The 9,029-nt window shown below is 48.3% G+C and overlaps 1 protein-coding gene across 1 annotated transcript in view; it reads left to right on the top strand.

The window, feature by feature from the left end:
- Positions 1-6,001: 6,001 nt before the first annotated feature.
- The window catches only part of RBM25 (RNA binding motif protein 25), a 35,415-nt gene continuing 32,387 nt past the window's right edge, over positions 6,002-9,029 (top strand). The window contains exon 1 of the mRNA XM_082485077.1: positions 6,002-6,107. The gene's annotated coding sequence lies outside the window, so the exon portion shown is untranslated. The remainder of the gene's footprint in view (positions 6,108-9,029) is intronic.

Raw genomic sequence — 9,029 nt, 5'->3', positions numbered from 1 at the left:
GCGCCCCCGGGGCTCAGGGCACGCTGCGCACCGAGCCCGCCTTTGTCTCGCCCCGCTGCCCGCCGGCTGCGCGGGGCCCCGGCCCTGCCTCCCCGACCGGTTTCGCAGACCGGGGCGGGTAGCGATGGCTCCGACCGACCGGCCGGCACCCGCGGCGAGCGGCCACTTGTGGCTCGGCCGCCCCTGGGCCGGGCGGGGGCGGCGGGCGGCCCCCCGCCTCACGGCCGCCGTTACGTAACGCCGGTGGCCCGCCGCCGCCGCCCCGCTCCCGCTGCCCGCACCTACCTGGGGCTGCGCCCGGCGCAGCGCTCTCCGATTCTGTAGCGGCGGCCGGGTGAGGAAGGGAGGGGGGGGGAAGCCCCCGTCTTCCTCCCGCCCAGCGGCGGCAGCGGGCGGAGAGCTGCGGCGAGGAACAAAGGCAGCGGGGCGCCACGAGCCGAGCTATTGTTTACAAGCCGGCGGCCACCTTCCCCTTCCTCCCGCCGGCACTCGGTGACTAAGGAGTCGGGTCCCGGCCGCGGCTTCCTCCTCCCCCCCCTCCCTCCCCCTCCGCGCCCCGGGGAGGGGGGATGTCCCGGTTCTCCTCCCCCAGGGGCCGGGGCGGCGACCCGACCATGCAGGCAAGGCACCCGGGAGGGGAGGGCTGGGCAGGGCAGGACCCTCGCCCCCTCCACCCGCTCCCCTTGTTGTCAGCCGGGATCAGCTGATCGCGGGGAACTCCGGGGTTATTTTCTCAGGGCGGAGACGGGAAGGCGGCGGGCGGGAGGCGGGGCGGCGCTGGCACGCCGGGAGCTGTAGTCCGGCGGGGCCCGGCGCTGCCTCGCGGAGAGCCGCCGGCGGACTGCATGTCGCCGCCCCAGGGAGGATGGGAGGGCGGGAGAGACCGCCGTGGCGCCCGCTGGGAGTTGTAGTTCTCGGGAGGGGAAGGGGCGGCCAGGCCCGACATGTTGCTCCCGGGGCGGGGCGGGGCGGAGCAGGGAGGTTAGCGGGGCAGAGGTGGCGGCGGGTGACGGCAGGCGGGGGAGGGCCGCTGGCCCGGCGCCCCTCGGCGGTGCTGCCGGCCTTGACGCCGTCCCCTGGGGCTTTCTTTACGCTTTGCTTTATTTTCGTCCCCCGGCCCCGCGGCTGGCGGGCTCCGGTGGTGCCGGCAGGCCCTGCCGGGCTCCCCTGAGGGCGGGAGGGCAGACGTGTGTGCCACCCTGTGTAAATAACTCCCAGCTGGTGTTTGAGGGATGAAGTTCATAGCGAAGCTTTTCCCTTCCATCTCCTGGAGAGCGACCAAGCGGCTGCTCCCAGGCCTCCAGGTCTGGCAAATAAGCAGGAGACGGTGCTTGCCTGAAAGCCAGGTGGGCGCCCAGCCTGCTTGTGCCACCAAGTCTGGACAAGGAGTGCCACCAGTCACTGTAATTATCACCCTTATATCTTTTTTCATGACAGTAGCTACAGCCAGTGGGTGAACTGCCACCATTTATTTAGCTGAAACAGATTATGGATCCCAAATAGAGGCACATGATTACCAAAAGTTGGCTGATTTGTGGTCAGAAACTGGAGCTGTGGAAACAGGCGGTGGATGCAGACAGAGGTGGTCAAAGAAGCCCCACAGTGAAGAACCAGCCTTGGCCAGCAATGGCTCCTGTGAGCTTTTGGCTCATGGTACTGCCGGGAAAGGTCAGGGTGCTACAAGAAAAGGACAAGTTGTTTTTCATTGGCTGTATATGTATATGAAAATACATGATTTAGATACTATGCAAGAATATTTTTGTTGTAGTATAGACAGTGCGCAAGCAATTTCTCTTCTAAAGTAACCAGAGTTCTTAGCTGGGCGGTTGGATTAAATGCTAATGGTTACCTCAGTCGAGGAAGGTGATGTGCTGCTTCACTTCAGTGGACTTGACATGTTGATAACCATAGGAGGGCAGCTATAAAGTGCCATGATGTTTGGTCCCTCAGTTTGGTTGTATACAAATAACTTCAAGAGGGAGCCAAATTACATCCACATAGACAGCAGTGATAGCGAGTTTACCCTTTGTAAGGCAAAGTATCGTCATTACACAGAACTGTGTCAGCAGGTCCAATTACCACGAAAATGAGGCATCAGTGATGTTCCTAACTCTAGGAGTGACGCTGTCAGAATTCAAGTGTATTGCTGAAGTACTTTTGTTCTACTAGATTCTACTATATATATGTGTAACTAGACATATATGTGGTTTATCTATTTCTCTTCTACGCAGTTTAGTGACAATGAGTGAACGAAGATTGGCACAGTAACTGTCTTCCCTATTGTTTCATGCTATCAAGATAATGTATTTTCACTATTTTGCAGAAAAGATTACTCAAAAAGATTAACTAGGCTGACATCTATAGGAATAAACTTTTGCTGAGCCAAATGTCTTCAGAGTGAAAAATTCCTGCATAGTCTACATATTTAATACATAGGAGGTATAAACTTTGAAATCTCACAGTGCTATTCATGGGGAGCCAAGGAATCAAATCAGTGAGAGTTTGGCATTTAAGCGATCTTCCTCTTAGTTTCTGTATTTAGACTGGCAGTGTGATAGAGGGAACGATTAAAGGGTATGAGGAAGAGAAGACAAAATGTAATTGTTCATTTTGTGGTATTAAAAAGAAGTACCCTTAAAGGCTACTTCTAGTTACAATATTACAAAATGTACAAAGTTGCACTAGTTATTACCTTCTGTGTAGCCCAAGCTTTCACTTCCCACTGTTTCCTACTTTTCTCTCTCAGAAAAAAAGTGTGGCACTGCTCCTCCTGGAATAGGAAATGTATGCAGTATTTCTGTACATGGTCCAAGCTGTGTTCCGCTGTCACAGCCAGGTCTTAGGGATTTGTTCATGTTTTTTTCCCCTGCTTCCTATGAATTTCCTTGTTTGCCATATGTATACTCACAGAATTTAAATGTAGATTTGTTTTCTCTTTTAAATGCCCTGCTTAAAACCATAACTTTGTTTTTGTTATATGTCAAAAATCAAATCTACCTGCTCCTTGAATACAAGTTTTACTGATTGTTATGGGAGTAACATAGCATATACTAAAGAGAGAGAAACCTAAGTTGGATAGAGCAGATTGGCAGTAAGGATCCGGGATTCCAATAATTAGTCACAGTTTTATGAAGACTGTACTCCTTCACCTCTGTAGTAGATCCTTTTTACTTGGTGATTTTTGGAGCTGTGGACTAGAACTCTGTTCCACCCATAAAACATTTAAAATGTTGCATAGTGTAGAAAAAAATTGACCCCTGTACCCTGAGATGCTGCCTAGCATGTTTGGAATGATTTCCACATTTGAAATGCAAAACAATCTGCAGACATAAAACCCACCTCTTTTAATTATGGCTTTAATATTAAAAGCCATCTACTGCACTCTCCTTGATTGGCTGGAGCATGAAACTCTGGAGTCCGCAGCGAGGAACTGAATAAAGTGAACTGTGATCAGTAAGTGGAATGTGGGATCTCAGTTTCATGACTGAAGGGTAAAAAGATAACGTGGATAGGTTTGGGGGTAGGTAATTCTAAAATTCAGTAGCAGAAAGAGTAGTGATGTGGAACTAGCTGTTTTTACTGGATGCTTCTGATGCTATTCTTCCTTGATTAGGACGGATATTGGATTTGTTCATGATTTGTACAAGGACAGTAAATGCAAAATGGCCTGTTTCTTTCACTAAACAAAACAAACATCTAAATCAGGAAGGCCTTTGCAATGTTTCCTGTAAATAAAAGACCTTGTTACAGCATGAGGGGTGAGTTTGGATTTCACATTTCTTTTACAAGCAGGTAACAGTTTCAATCTGAGACAGCAGCACAGAAACAGTAAACTCAGAAGATTCTTTTTATGTCCTTTCTCTTTTCCTTGCTTTTCCTGCAAGCTGCAAAATAAGTACCGTTTTTACCTACCTAGATATAAATGTTTATAAATTATTTGAAATATTAACAGTAGTCAGTATTGCATTTACTAAATTTGCGTTAGCTGAAGGGAGATAAGCAGGCTGTATGCAATGCATTGTAATTAATAGAAAGCAAAGATGCTGTTTCCGAAAGGGGAAGGAATTGCATTAAATCTTGAAGTATTTCCTAAATCTGCTACTGCTAAAATATTTACCCATGCACATCATCTAGTGAAACAAGGTGATGAACAAGACCCTAGTTGCAGTTCAGTTGTTGACTGTTCAGTAGCATGTATGACATCAGTCAGGTAGATTTAATCTGCTTTGTACTGGAATTCAACAGTCTGCTTCGAATGTTTTTCTTGCCATTACAGGTGGAGGGGATTGCCATTACACTCCAGTCTTTTGAGCACTTTTTCTTAAAGAGTGTATATAAACAGTGGAAAAGGTAATATGGACAGATTGTTTTTCCCTAGCTGTTCCAAAGTGTTCTAAACAGCTTTGTGCACATATGCTTATGTTGTGGTCTGCCTCATAATCATCTGTAAGACCACCTTCCTTCCATTCACAGTCACTTTCTCTTTCCATTCGCAATTGCTTGCCATCCTTATGGTAACTACAGCAATTATTGTCTTGCATGTAGTTTGGGGGGAATTGTACATCAGAAATTGCCCTTTAATGAATCTGAATGCTGGAAGTAGTTCAGGGAAAATACCAGTTGTAGACTATGGCTAGGCCCAGCTGCTTTATAGCACAGTGACATGTTTTTGCTGAGTATATGGCTGCCTAAGATACTGGCATTTGATCTTTTTGCTCTGTAAATCCTTAGTTTTTTTTCAGAAGAGTTACAGCCTTCCGCAAAATCCAACTGTATCCTGGACTGCATCAAAAGAAGCATGGCCAGCAGGTGGAGGGAGGTGATTCTGCCCCTCTATTCCATTCTCGTGAGACCCCACCTGGAGTTGTGTGTCCAGCTCTGGAGCCCCCAGCACAGGAAAGACATGGACCTGTTGGAGAGGGTCCAGAGGAGGGCCACAAAAATGATCAGAGGGCTGAAGCACCTCTCCTATGAGGACAGGCTGTGCCAGCTGTTCAACCCGGAGAAAGACCTGATTGTGGCCTTTCAGTACTTGAAGGGGTCTTAGAAGAAAGATGGGGATGGACTTTTTAGTAGGGCCTGTTGTAATAGGACAAGGGGTAATGGCTTTAATCTAAAAGATTGAAGATTCAGACTAGATATAAGGAAGAAGCTTTTTACTATGAGGGTGGGCAGTGAGACACTGAACAGGTTACCCAGAGAGATGGCAGATGCCCCATCCCTGGAAACATCCAAGGTCAGGTTGTATGGGGCTCTGAGCAACCTGATCAAGATGAAGATGCTCATTGCAGGGGGGGTGGACTAGATGACCTTTAAAGGTCCCTTCAAACCCAAACCATTCCCTAATTCTATATCGTTACATCTCCTGACTGTAAGACTGCTTTTTGTTTTAGCTTCCTAGGCCCTTAGAATTTGCTAAACACAGCTAAAAGACGTGTTTCTTCCTTGCTAATAGCCTGTTAAAACCAACAGACGTACTTCCCAGGCGGCTGTGCCTACGGGTACAGCCCGCACCTACCGCTGTCCCAGTTGGGTCGCCGCTAAGCCTGCTCCGAGAGCCCGGCGGCGGCAGCCGGCACGCGCCAGCAGCCATGAGAGAAGCCGGTGCTAGCCCACAGCGGGAGGCATTCCAGGGCCTTCAGCCACCCGCGCCGCAGCAGCCAGGTGCCCCCAGCGGCGGTGTTTGACCTCAAGATGGCGAAGCTCTGCGCTGGGTCAAGGCGCCGCACCTCCCGCCCCCAGCAAAGATGGCGGCGGCCCGGATGCCTTTTTCCTCCCTCTCTACCCTTCTAGCCGCTGCCGCTCTATGATTGGCCGCGTTATTGTCTGGGCGCGGAGCCGGGGGGGGCGCTCTGGTAGGGCCACCTCTATGGTCGCGCAGCGCGGTGCAGGTCGGGCCGCTGACGGAAGGGGCGGGTCACATGACCCCGCGCAGCGCGGCGGTGGCGGCGGCTCGGCGCGGTGTGTTCGCGGCCTAGTGGCGCCCCGGGGCCTCCCAGCCGGGCCTCAGGCGGCCGAGCGGCGTCCCTCCGCGCCATCCCCGACCCGCACGGCTTGGAGGGGCCGCGGCGGCGCTCCGGACGCGGCTCCTGCTCCGCAGCGAAGGGGTGAGAAGCGAGGGGCTTGCGGGGGGGATGAGAGGGGGAGGGAAGGCGGCGGCGGCGGCGCTTCAGCCGCCTGCTGAGAGGAGGCGCGGCAGAGCTGCCTCGGCCGCACCCTGGGCCGTGGCAGGCGCCGGCGGCCTCTCGCCGGCCGCGGCCCGCTCCTCGGCGGGGGAGGCGGCGTGGGCCTAGGTGGCGGGGTGGGACGGGAGAGTGGCCTCGGGGAGGCGCTCGCGGGAGAGTGGCGACGGGCGGCGGGGGCCTTTCGCTTCCTCTCCCGCCCAGGAGGCGTGGGAGTCCCTTCCGCCTCCCGGAGGCGCGGCGGGGAGCCGGGCGGGGCGGTGAGCGGCTTTGCGGAAGGCGAGAGGAGCCCATCTCACGCTCGGGGCGAGGCCCAGCGCCTCTCGGGTGGGAGCGGGCGAAGCCGGGGTGCAGCGTTTGCCGGCGCCCGAAATTGCTCCCCTGCTTACTGCGGGCCGCCCGGACGGCGGGTGGGATTTTACTTTCCAATGTCGGGGAAGCGGGTCATGCGAGGGAAGGGTTTTCGACGGCATCGCGGCGGGGAAGCTAGTGTCCTTAGTGTGGAGTGGGGTAGTCATCTTAAAACACGTGGCGTGGATAAAAGAATCGGAGTGCTTCATCCATGTCAGTAACAATTGTGATGTGTATATTGGCATGTTTTTCTCATGTCTTTTTCCATTATAGAAAAAGACCTTTGTCTGCCTGAAGGAAAAGAGGATTTTTTATTTGAACACAGTGAGCATCCTGAACACAAGTAACTTTTTTTCGTAGTAGGTTTTACATGGGCTTATAGGAAGTGAAATCTTAAAGTTGTACAGTTCACAGTCCGTTCAGTTTAAAATACATGCACACAGATTTTTAGTAATTTTTTTGTGGAGCAAGAAAGCATTGCTTCAGGTACTGCAACAGTGTTTATGGAAGATGGTCCAGAACAAATTCAAAGGAGGAATAGGACAGTTTCTTGCTTTCCCTGTAAAGGAGTGGCATTGTACATAGTGCTTCAGGTTTCTATGCTTCTGTCTGTTATGTGCCCATTCACTTAAATGTAATGCCACAGCCATGTTTTTTGTTTTGGGAAGAATTAATAGAAAAGTTAGAGTGGAGAGTCACTTATTTGACTGACTAGGGTTTTATATGGGTGCAGAGACGCAGAATTAGGAGCTAAATCAAAAGTCATAAAGTTCTGGTGACATGCTTAACGGAGCTCTTGTTAAAGGGCTTTTGGACTGAGGCTTTGTTTTGGATAAGCATGTTGCTTTTTGGATTGCTTCATAATAATAGTTTGGGATGCAACTTATTCCATTGCAGGTAGTGAACGCTTTCTAGATCACCTCTGAAAAACAAGCTTGAGCAAATACTAGTTTTGTTTGTTCAGAAATAAATATACTTAGAAAATCTATAATGTGTTTTCTTTCTCCCCATGTCTGTTGTGTTTGACATAGATGCCTTGCTTAGCTGGCAGACAGGTTTAGGGAAAACTGTAGGGCTCTATGAGAAAGTGGACATTTTGATTAAGAGTATCAGTTGGCTTGAAATAAAAGATTTTTCTTTTAGGGACCTTTTTTATTGTGAGAAGCAATACTATAAACAGCATCTCCAATGAGTGACAAACTATGGGGTTAGTTATTTTTATAATGGAATGTCTTAAAAATCCATACATCGTGTAGAGACTGATGTAAAAGCCTATGTGATAATACTGACTTTAATAGATTGGTTTACCGCATGTGTTTTCTCCAGTTGTTTCTGAAAATGCTTATGTTGCTCAGCTGCACCCATCATATGACAAAAAATGTATAAAATACTTTGTCATAAATTAGAGGAAATTGTCATTCACCCTTTGTTGCTGCCTTGGTATTGAGATTAGAATCAAATGCCAAAACATTGTAATTCCTCTTAATAGGAATTACTCGAATTCTTAAAAAGAATTAGAAACATTTTTATGTGTGAAAGCTCTTTTGTCCGGGCATTTCAGTGAAACATAATAACATGGATATACAAATGAAATGTCTTGGTATAACATCTTTAACCAGGGTGTTACTAAATAGTGTTACATGTTTACCATAGGCATGGGTTTTGTCAGGTGCTTTTGTAATAATCTAAATATTAAGATTATAATCCAAGATAAATTGTAGTTAACTTAAAAAAATCCATATAAATTTTGCACTTACTGCTCCCTTATCTGAGGGACTAGCTTGCATTGTTATTTTGTACAATTTATTCTAGACTAAGCGTACAGATTTTTTTGTGGTGCAGAAGAATTTTATTGGGAAAATGTTGAAGAGAAGTTAAAATCAGACAAAATGAAATGAAGCTAGATCAGCCGTAGTGTCATTGCTGATATGACACTACATGTATATATTTAAATGTATTAAAACACATTGTTTGTTTATGCATGAAGACTTCAGGATTTTTACAGTTAATTTTAACTTTGTTTAGTATGACAGCAACTCAACAGTAAGTATTGCAACTGTTTCATGGGGAGCTTAACTGTTTTGAAAATGGTTAAAATGTTTTGCACGTTTCTAAAGAAAAGTTATGATGTGTAAACACAGAGATACTAAGGAGATTATTCCTGTGACACTGGTAGAATTATAATGCTGCCATGAGTAGGTGATATAATTATTGGTTTAAAATACATTAGTTACCAGTGATTTTTTACATTCTGTTTATGACTTATCTCTTCATACCTTTATTAAAAAAATAGAGTAAAAAATAGTTTAAAGAACACTATGATTTTTTAAAAAATACATTAACAGTTCAGGCAGACCAGTACAATCTTCTCATGTAGTCAGTCCCCTCTTATAGGGACTTTTTGGAGTTGGAGATAATAAAGAAGCATGGGGCAGCAATGTCTGAGTGATGGTGACCCTTGTTTCATAGTAATTCTGCATTCTGTGTGGTCTCAGA

This window comes from Vanellus vanellus, assembly GCF_965231255.1.
Source record: "Vanellus vanellus genome assembly, chromosome: 6".
NCBI lineage: Eukaryota > Metazoa > Chordata > Aves > Charadriiformes > Charadriidae > Vanellus > Vanellus vanellus.
This window is presented reverse-complemented; position numbering and strand designations above follow the sequence as displayed.